Below are 10,215 nucleotides of genomic sequence, written 5' to 3' on the forward strand. Positions count from 1 at the left end.
ATTTAATATATTCATTATGAATAATTTTTCTACCAATTTATTGTTCTTGGTCTGTAATCCTGACGTAGGTTCTCATTTTAGCCTGCGGTATGTGCACATATCACCTAATATAGATTTCATCTTATATTCGGCAGTACTGACCAGAGTGAAAAAGGGTTTAAAAAAAGTACTATAGTACTGCATTTTCCATCCCTGGTCTGGCAATTTAGATCTGTTTGGTTCATTTCTTGGCTGAACGAAATTTGTTTGGCGCGGATAAGGCAGTTTTCAGTTTGAACACTGCTTTGCAATGGCGATCTGTTTGATTCATGTCTAAGCTAATCGAAATTTCTTCCAACTTCCAGCCTGATAATGCCGTTGTCAATACTACGGTTTGTAATTCATAGCAAGGACGCACACACACACACCTTTCATTGTATGGTAAATGCAGGGTGTTTAATACGATAATAATATAACAATGATGACGACAAAGATTTAATGATGTCAAATGGAAATATTGGCTTTAATTAAATTAGTGTTTTAAGTGTTTTCATTTATGAAATTTAATAACCCAACAAAAAAATTGTCACAAAAAATAGGATAGTTTCGCTGCAAGTAGAGGATGCTGATGAGGAATGTGGCAGTTCCGAAACGATCATAAATCCAACCATCTTGGAGTTTAAAAGGCTTTGCCTAAATAAATTTGACAAACATACGGTGTTGCCACTACGAAATTTTATTTTGGACCAATTTTTTTCCAAAATCGGACTAAATTCCATCCAGCGGACCAAATTTCCAATTTCAAAGAAAAATGCCTTAACAAGTATTTTATTGTTGTACATAGTGCTTTTATTAAAAATGTTAAGTAAACTAGAAAGGACTGGTATGATTTAAAACTTCTGAATTTCCAAATTCGATGAAAAAAACAACTTTAAGTTGTTCAAAAGCTTCCGACTTTTGAACAAGGAAAAAAACTATATTAGGGAAATGAGTCTTCTATGATAAGAAAAATTCGCATTCGTATTTATACCACATAGTGGTCAGGGTATAATAAGTTTGATCTGCCAAACAATGTGCCTAGCAGAAATATTGATTTTTGACCCCATAAAATATATACCGATCGACTCAGAATCACCTCCTGAGTCGATCTAGCGTTTGGTGTCCGCCCGTCCGTCTGTCCATGTATTTGTTGTTCACAGGATTCCAGTCGCGATTATTAACTGATTGTGATGAAATTTGGTACAGGGGTTTTTTTTTGGCACAAGTACGAACGCTATTGAATTTGGAAGAAATCGGATCAAATTTAGATATAGCTCCCATATATATGTATCGCCCGATTTCGACAAATGGGTCACGTTGCGCTTTTTTTCAAACGGATCCTAACCAAATTTGGCAAAAGGTAATCTTTTTCATCGCCCTTCAAGTCTGCAAAATTGTATCCAAATCGGTTCAGATATAGATATAGCTCTCATATAAAGGGTGATTCTTTTGAGGTTAGGATTTTCATGCATTAGTATTTGACAGATCACGTGGGATTTCAGACATGGTGTCAAAGAGAAAGATGCTCAGTATGCTTTGACATTTCATCATGAATAGACTTACTAACGAGCCACAACGTCGAATTTTCAGTGAATGGGCCCTAGAAAAGTTGGCAGAAAATCCGCTTTTTTATCGACAAATTTTGTTCAGCGATGAGGCTCATTTCTGGTTGAATGGCTACGTAAATAAGCAAAATTGCCGCATTTGGAGTGAAGAGCAACCAGAAGCCGTTCAAGAACTGCCCATGCATCCCGAAAAATGCACTGTTTGGTGTGGTTTGTACGCTGGTGGAATCATTGGACCGTATTTTTTCAAAGATGCTGTTGGACGCAACGTTACGGTGAATGGCGATCGCTATCGTTCGATGCTAACAAACTTTTTGTTGCCAAAAATGGAAGAACTGAACTTGGTTGACATGTGGTTTCAACAAGATGGCGCTACATGCCACACAGCTCGCGATTCTATGGCCATTTTGAGGGAAAACTTCGGAGAACAATTCATCTCAAGAAATGGACCGGTAAGTTGGCCACCAAGATCATGCGATTTGACGCCTTTAGACTATTTTTTGTGGGGCTACGTCAAGTCTAAAGTCTACAGAAATAAGCCAGCAACTATTCCAGCTTTGGAAGACAACATTTCCGAAGAAATTCGGGCTATTCCGGCCGAAATGCTCGAAAAAGTTGCCCAAAATTGGACTTTCCGAATGGACCACCTAAGACGCAGCCGCGGTCAACATTTAAATGAAATTATCTTCAAAAAGTAAATGTCATGGACCAATCTAACGTTTCAAATAAAGAACCGATGAGATTTTGCAAATTTTATGCGTTTTTTTTAAAAAAAAAGTTATCAAGCTCTTAACAAATCACCCTTTATATGTACCGCCCGATTTTTCTAAATTTGGCCATAAAACCATTATTTATCAACCGATCTTACTCAAAGTTGGCTAAATGTAATCTTCTATAGCACTTACTATATGTGCAAAAAATCATCGAAATCGGTTCAGATTTAGATATAGCTCCCATATATATGTACCGCCCGATTTTTCTAAATTTGGCCATAAAACCATTATTTATCAACCGATCTTACTCAAAGTTGGCTAAATGTAATCTTCTATAGCACTTACTATATGTGCAAAAAAACATCGAAATCGGTTCAGATTTAGATATAGATATAGCTCCCATATATATGTATAGCCCGATTTCCCCAATTTGGCCATAGAATCCTTATTTATTAACCGATCTTATTCAAAGTTGGCTAGATGCAGTCTCCTATAGTACTAACGGTATGTGCAAAAAATCATCGAAATCGGTTCAGATTTAGTTATAGCTCCCATATATATATATCGTCCGATTTTGCCAAATTTGGCCATAATTAACTTATTTTTGACCATAGAGGCCTCATTTGTTACATAATCGTACTAAAATTTTGCACAAGGTAACCGTCTGTGGTATTAATCAAACCCGAAAAATATTATGCAAATTGATTTAGATATAGCTTCTACATATATGCATCGCTCAATTTTCCCAAATTATTTATTAACCAATTTATTAACCAATGTTACTCAAATTTCAAATTTTGATGTACTTGCCGCTCGTATTTATACGTACTTGTAGCTCTTACATAAGAATATTGCTCAATTTTTACAAATTTGGATTTATTACCCAAACTAATTGAACGATTTTCTCTTTTTTAATAATGGGCTCAATATTAGTGGCATACTAACTCCGTGGGTGCAATATCAACACAGCCAGTGTTGCTAGAAGTAGGGGAAATTCCCTACATGTAGGGTTTTTCTAATATTTAGCGTCTTGTAGGGACGTAGGGCCACAATGTAGGGACATTTTCACTCAACACAATTTGTAATAATTTTTACATTTTGGTGGCTCTAGAGGAGGAAATTAGAAGCCGGCAAGGCTTGATCTTTAACAATGTGTGGTAACAACAGTTACCACTCGTGCCAAAAAAATCTAACAAAATTTGAAGATTACCACAAATCTACCAAACAAATATTTCTATAGAAATTTTTGTCAAAACTTTAGTCCTGTAGAAAATGTTGTCAACATTTTATTTCGATAGAAAATTTTGTCAAAATTGTATTTCTATAGAATTTTTTTTTTGAAAATATTATTTCTATAAAAAAAATTTCTCAAAATGCTATTTCTATGGAATTTTTTCTAATAATAAAGTACTTAGAACCATTTTTGTTTTGTAAAATTTGTTAAATTTAACGAAAAATAATTTAGGGAATATTGTATGGGAAAGTAGAGAACTTTTTTGTCCTTGTAGGGTACACCGAACATTTTCCCTGGCAACATTGACTATGAGCTATAGTCAGATTGAGACAAAGCACCCATAAACAAGTACCCCTTAATTTTCTTAAATATGCAACTGTGGTTTATCTCCCAGACCTATATCAATGTTACCCCACAAATGTTTATGATTACTAATTCAGTAAGGGTGGTTTAGGGTATGATATAGTCGGCCCCGCCCGACTTTCTACTTTACTTACTTGTTTAATAATGGGCTCAATATTAGTGGCATACTAACTCCGTAGGTGCAATATCAACTACAGGCAGTGTTGCTAGAAGTAGGGGACATATAGGGTTTTTCTAATATTTAGCGTCTTGTACGCACGTTGGACCACAATGAAGGGACATTTTCACTCAACACAATTTGTAATAATTTTTACATTTTGGTGGCTCTAGAGGAGGAAATTAGAAGCCGGCAAGGCTTGATCTTTAACATTTACCACTCGTGCCAAAAACAAATCCAAAAAAATTTGTAGATTACCACAAATCTACCAAACAAATATTTCTATAGAAATTTTTGTCAAAACTTTATTCCTGTAGAAAATTTTGTCAACATTTTATTTCTATAGAAAATTTTGTCAAAATTGTATTTCTATAGATTTTTTTTTCAAAATAAAGGGTGATTCTTTTGAGGTTAGGATTTTCATGCATTAGTATTTGACAGATCACGTGGGATTTCAGACATGGTGTCAAAGAGAAAGATGCTCAGTATGCTTTGACATTTCATCATGAATAGACTTACGATCTGCCACAACGTCGAATTTTCAGTGAATGGGCCCTAGAAACGTTGGCAGAAAATCCGCTTTTTTATCGACAAATTTTGTTCAGCGATGAGGCTCATTTCTGGTTGAATGGCTACGTAAATAAGCAAAATTGCCGCATTTGGAGTGAAGAGCAACCAGAAGCCGTTCAAGAACTGCCCATGCATCCCGAAAAATGCACTGTTTGGTGTGGTTTGTACGCTGGTGGAATCATTGGACCGTATTTTTTCAAAGATGCTGTTGGACGCAACGTTACGGTGAATGGCGATCGCTATCGTTCGATGCTAACAAACTTTTTGTTGCCAAAAATGGAAGAACTGAACTTGGTTGACATGTGGTTTCAACAAGATGGCGCTACATGCCACACAGCTCGCGATTCTATGGCCATTTTGAGGGAAAACTTCGGAGAACAATTCATCTCAAGAAATGGACCGGTAAGTTGGCCACCAAGATCATGCGATTTGACGCCTTTAGACTATTTTTTGTGGGGCTACGTCAAGTCTAAAGTCTACAGAAATAAGCCAGCAACTATTCCAGCTTTGGAAGACAACATTTCCGAAGAAATTCGGGCTATTCCGGCCGAAATGCTCGAAAAAGTTGCCCAAAATTGGACTTTCCGAATGGACCACCTAAGACGCAGCCGCGGTCAACATTTAAATGAAATTATCTTCAAAAAGTAAATGTCATGGACCAATCTAACGTTTCAAATAAAGAACCGATGAGATTTTGCAAATTTTATGCGTTTTTAAAAAAAAAAAAAAAGTTATCAAGCTCTTAACAAATCACCCTTTATTATTTCTATAAAAAAAATTTTCTCAAAATGCTATTTCTATGGAATTTTTTCTCAAAATGTTATTTCTATAGAATTTATTATCGAAATTTTATTTCTATAGAACAATTTCTCAAAAAAAATTGTTTATAGAAACTTTTTCAAAATTTTATTTCTATAGAGATTTAACAAAAAAATAAAAAATACTATTTTTGGTAGAATTCTACCAACTGTGGCAACCGTGGTGGTAATACAAATTTATTTTCTAGGTTTTATACATTACATTTTCATGTTTTAAGATAATAAAGTACTTAGAACCATTTTTGTTTTGTAAAATTTGTTTAAATTTAACGAAAAATATTGTAGGGAAAAGTGTTTGGGAATGTATGGGAAAGTAGGAAACTTTTTTTGTCCTTGTAGGGTAAACCGAACATTTTCCCTGGCAACACTGACTATGAGCTATAGTCAGATTGAGACAAAGCACCCATAAACATGTACCCCTTAATTTTCTTAAATATGCAACTGCGGTTTATCTCACAGACCTATATCAATGTTACCCCACAAATGCTTACGATTACTAATTCAGTAAGGGTGGTTTAGGGAAGAAATCGGATCAAATTTAGATATAGCTCTCATATATATGTATCGCCCGATTTCGACAAATGGGTTTACGTTGCGCTTACTTACAAACGGATCGTCACAAAATTTGGCAAAAATTAATCTTTCCCTTCAAGTCTGCAAAATTTCATCGAAATCGGTTCAGATTTAGATATAATATAACTAATATAAATTTATTTTCTAGGTTATATACGTTGCATTTTCATGTTTTAAGATAATAAAGTACACACGCAGAGAAGAAACATGATTGTCACAATCACACGGACGAAAAAGACTGTTTTTCATATGTTTGGGTGTAAAAATTATATGTTTGGAACTCAAATTTTTAAACACAATATTTTTAAGTGCAAACATATAATGTTCATAAACTAGCATAACATGTTTGGGATATATATGTTAGAACATATTATGTTTGGGGCATAAAATGTTTGTAAATATATTATGCTTGGATACAAACATATATTAATTTAGAAATAGACTACAAACATATATGTATTTAGGAAGAGAGACAGTGTACACAAAGAAAATTTCATTAAAAATTTGAAAAATACTATGTGTGGATATAAACAAGTATAAATTTACAAATTTGGAGTAAACATATATATATATATATATATATATATATATATATATATATATATATATATATATATATATATATATATATATATATATATATATATATATATATATATATATATATATATATATATATATATATGTTGTGATATAAGACTTCGCCAAAAATTGTATATGCTTAAGTAAAAATATTAAAATGAGTAGTCGGAGAGAAAATTCATTCGGCACCAAGAGAAAAGACATTTGAAAAAAGAGCATGAGTTTTGTTTATCATTTTCGCTTTACGGGCACAATTTCGTCAAAACAAATCGGAACGTAGGACGAGTAATTGAATTGTTTTCGTGACCATTTAATTTTTTATTTTTTTTTTTGCAGCGAAAAGATTTTTATAAAAACATTGAGAGGTACACACGATTTTCATTTTGCGCGTCAGTCGTGTGTTGATTGTTTCTTGGAATGGACGGAGAATACAGAATTACTGTGTTTTGTGTTTATTTATTTATTCAGAAGTGGCACGTGGTTTTATGTGAATACAAAAAGGAAAGTGTAATTGAAAAAATGTACCTGGTTTTTGTTCTGCATTTTGATATATGGTATAATTTATTTTTATTTGTAGTTACATGATGTCTGCGTTAATACATTTGATGGGCACAAGTAAATATTGAATGATTTCTTATTATTGAAATTGAACCAAAATAGAGTGTGTAAAAATATGTGATTTTTGCTTGCACGACATTATAAATACAAATAAACAATGATTTAATTTATAAATAAATAAAAACCATTAAATAAAATTATTTTGTGTTTTCTTTTCTCAAGTGGCGCCCTTTTTTCGACGACGAAAAAAGTTTTTTTCATAAAGATCAAAACATTTTAGATTGTGACCATGTTCTTTTAACTGGAAGAAAACCATTTTTGACGAAGACCATAACATTTTAAATCATGGCCATTTTCCTTTGACTCAAACAAAATTATTTTTATCAATATAACATTTTAGATGAGGACAATTTTATTTTTCTTAGAACCATGTTCACTGAGCCAAAATGGTTGCAGGTGAAAATGTTACATGATCGCCGCAAAAATAGCTCCTATCATATTATTTTGCTCTTCGAATATGATTGTGACAATCATGTTTCTTCTCTGAGTGTACTAAGAATCATTTGATTCTTAGTACACTCAGTACACTGAAATTTGGTACATGGAGTTAGTATATGGTCTCTAACAACCGTGCAAAAATTGTTCCATATCGGTCCACTTTAACGTATAGCCCTCATATAAACGGACCCCCAAATTTGGCTTGCGATTGTTCTAAGAGAAGCAAATTGCATCCGATCCGGCTGAAATTTGGTACATGGTGTAAGTATGTGGTCTCTAACAACCATGCAAAAATTGGTCCACATCGGTCCATAATTGCGGAGCCTCTAAGAGAAGCAAATTTCATCCGATCCGGCTGAAATTTGGTACATGGTGTTGGTATATGTTCCCTAATGACCATGCAAAAATTGGTCCACATTGACCCATAACTATATATAGCCCCCATATAACGATCCCCAGATTTGACCTCCGGACCCTCTTAGAGGAGCAAATTTCATCCGATCCGGCTAAAATTTGGTACATGGTGTTGGTATATGTTCTCTAATGACCATGCAAAAATTGGTCCACATCGACCCATAACTATATATAGCCCCCATATAAGCCGATCCCCAGATTTGACCTCCGGACCCTCTTAGAGGAGCAAATTCATCCGATTCGGTTGAAATTTGGTACGTGGTGTTAGTATATGGTCTCTAACAACCATGTAAGAATTGGTCCATATCGGTCCATAGTTATATATAGCCCCCATATAAATCGATCCCCAGATTTGTCCTCCGGAGCCTCTTGGAGGAGCAAAATTCATCCGATCCGGCTGAAATGTGGAACATGGTGTTAGAATGTGGTCTCTAACAAACACGCAAGAATTGGTCGATATCGGTCCATAATTATATATAGCCCCCATATAAACCGTTCCCCAGATTTGATCTCTTGGAGGAGCAAAATTCATCCGATCCGGTTGAAATTTGCAACGTGGTGTTAGTATAAGGCCGCTAATAACCATGCCAAAATTGGTCCATATCAGTCTATAGTTATATATAGCCGATCCCCAATCACACAAAAATTGGTCCATATCGGTTCATAATCATGGTTGCCACTCGAGTCAAAAATAATCCACCAAAATTTTATTTTTATAGAAAACATTGTCAAAATGTTATTTCTATAGAAAATTTTGTCAAAATTTTATTTCTATAGAAAATTTTGTCAAAATTTTAATTCTATAGGAAATTTTTTTCCAAATTTTATTTCTATAGAAAATTTTTTCAAAATTTTACTTCTATAGAAAATGTTGTCAAAATTTTATTTGTATAGAAAATTTTGTCAAAATTTTATTTCTATAGAAAATTTTGCCAAAATTTTATTTCTATAGAAAATTTTATCAAAAAATTTTTTTTATAGAAAATTTATTTCTAATTATACAATTATTTTTCGAGCTTTATGGACAGATATAGATTAAGGAACATGGTTAATAGAGCCATTGAAAAGAAAACGCCAGATACCAATCTATACACGCCTGGACTGTACATGTTTCGGTTCGGGCGAATGAGCCTTTCCACAGCCTTTAGTATAGATCTGGCTGGGAGAGATAACTCAATTTTGGGCCCTTTATGCTAACTCCTTATGGAGAAAACATTTGGGAAATTTCCTCTTACAAATTGAATCATCTTTTCCAGTTTCTGTTAATTGTCATATGTTGTAGTTGACTGTAGAAACAATAAGCATTGTTCGACTGTTCACCACTTAGGTGAATTCTAACAAATTAGCTTTCTAAAAATAAATTTCGTGTTGTTGCATTACTATGTAACAAAACGAAATAAAAATAAGATTAAGGGACTTGAAAGTTATATGAAAAGATGATGTACAGTGGGAGAAAAGATGATTCAATTTATAAGAGGAAATTTCCCAAATGTTTTCTCCATAAGGAGTTAGCATAAAGGGCCCAAAATTAAGTTATCTCTCCCAGCCAGATCTATACTAAAGGCTGTGGAAAGGTTCATTCGCCCGAACCGAAACATGTACAGTCCAGGCGTGTATAGATTGGTATCTGGCGTTTTCTTTTCAATGGCTCTATTAACCATGTTCCTTAATCTATATCTGTCCATAAAGCTCGAAAAATAATTGTATAATTAGATATAATGCATTTGGACGTAAATTGCCTGTTTCGGTATCAGGCTAACATGTAATATAAGAAAATTTATTTCTATAGAATATTTTTTCCAAATTTTACTTCTATAGAAAATGTTGTCAAAATTTTATTTCTATAGAAACTTTAAACTTAATTATATAGGTATTTAATCGACCTTTTCTAGTTTAATATATACCACGTATGGACTATGTGGTACACCCTCAAAAAAAATCGCTTCTTTAACATATGTTCCAAACATATTTTGCAGGAAGCACATATATTATTGCATACGGCCGAAACATTAATATGTTTGTTTTATGTGAACATATTAAATGTTTGGAAGCATTTTGAGCCAAAAATATTATATGCTTGGAAGAATTTTTCCCAAACACGATTGTGCTCATTCCCTAACATACTCGTAATTTTCACTTCCACGAAATTTTA

This window comes from Haematobia irritans, chromosome 4 (assembly GCF_050003625.1).
Source record: "Haematobia irritans isolate KBUSLIRL chromosome 4, ASM5000362v1, whole genome shotgun sequence".
Classification (NCBI taxonomy): Eukaryota; Metazoa; Arthropoda; class Insecta; order Diptera; family Muscidae; genus Haematobia; species Haematobia irritans.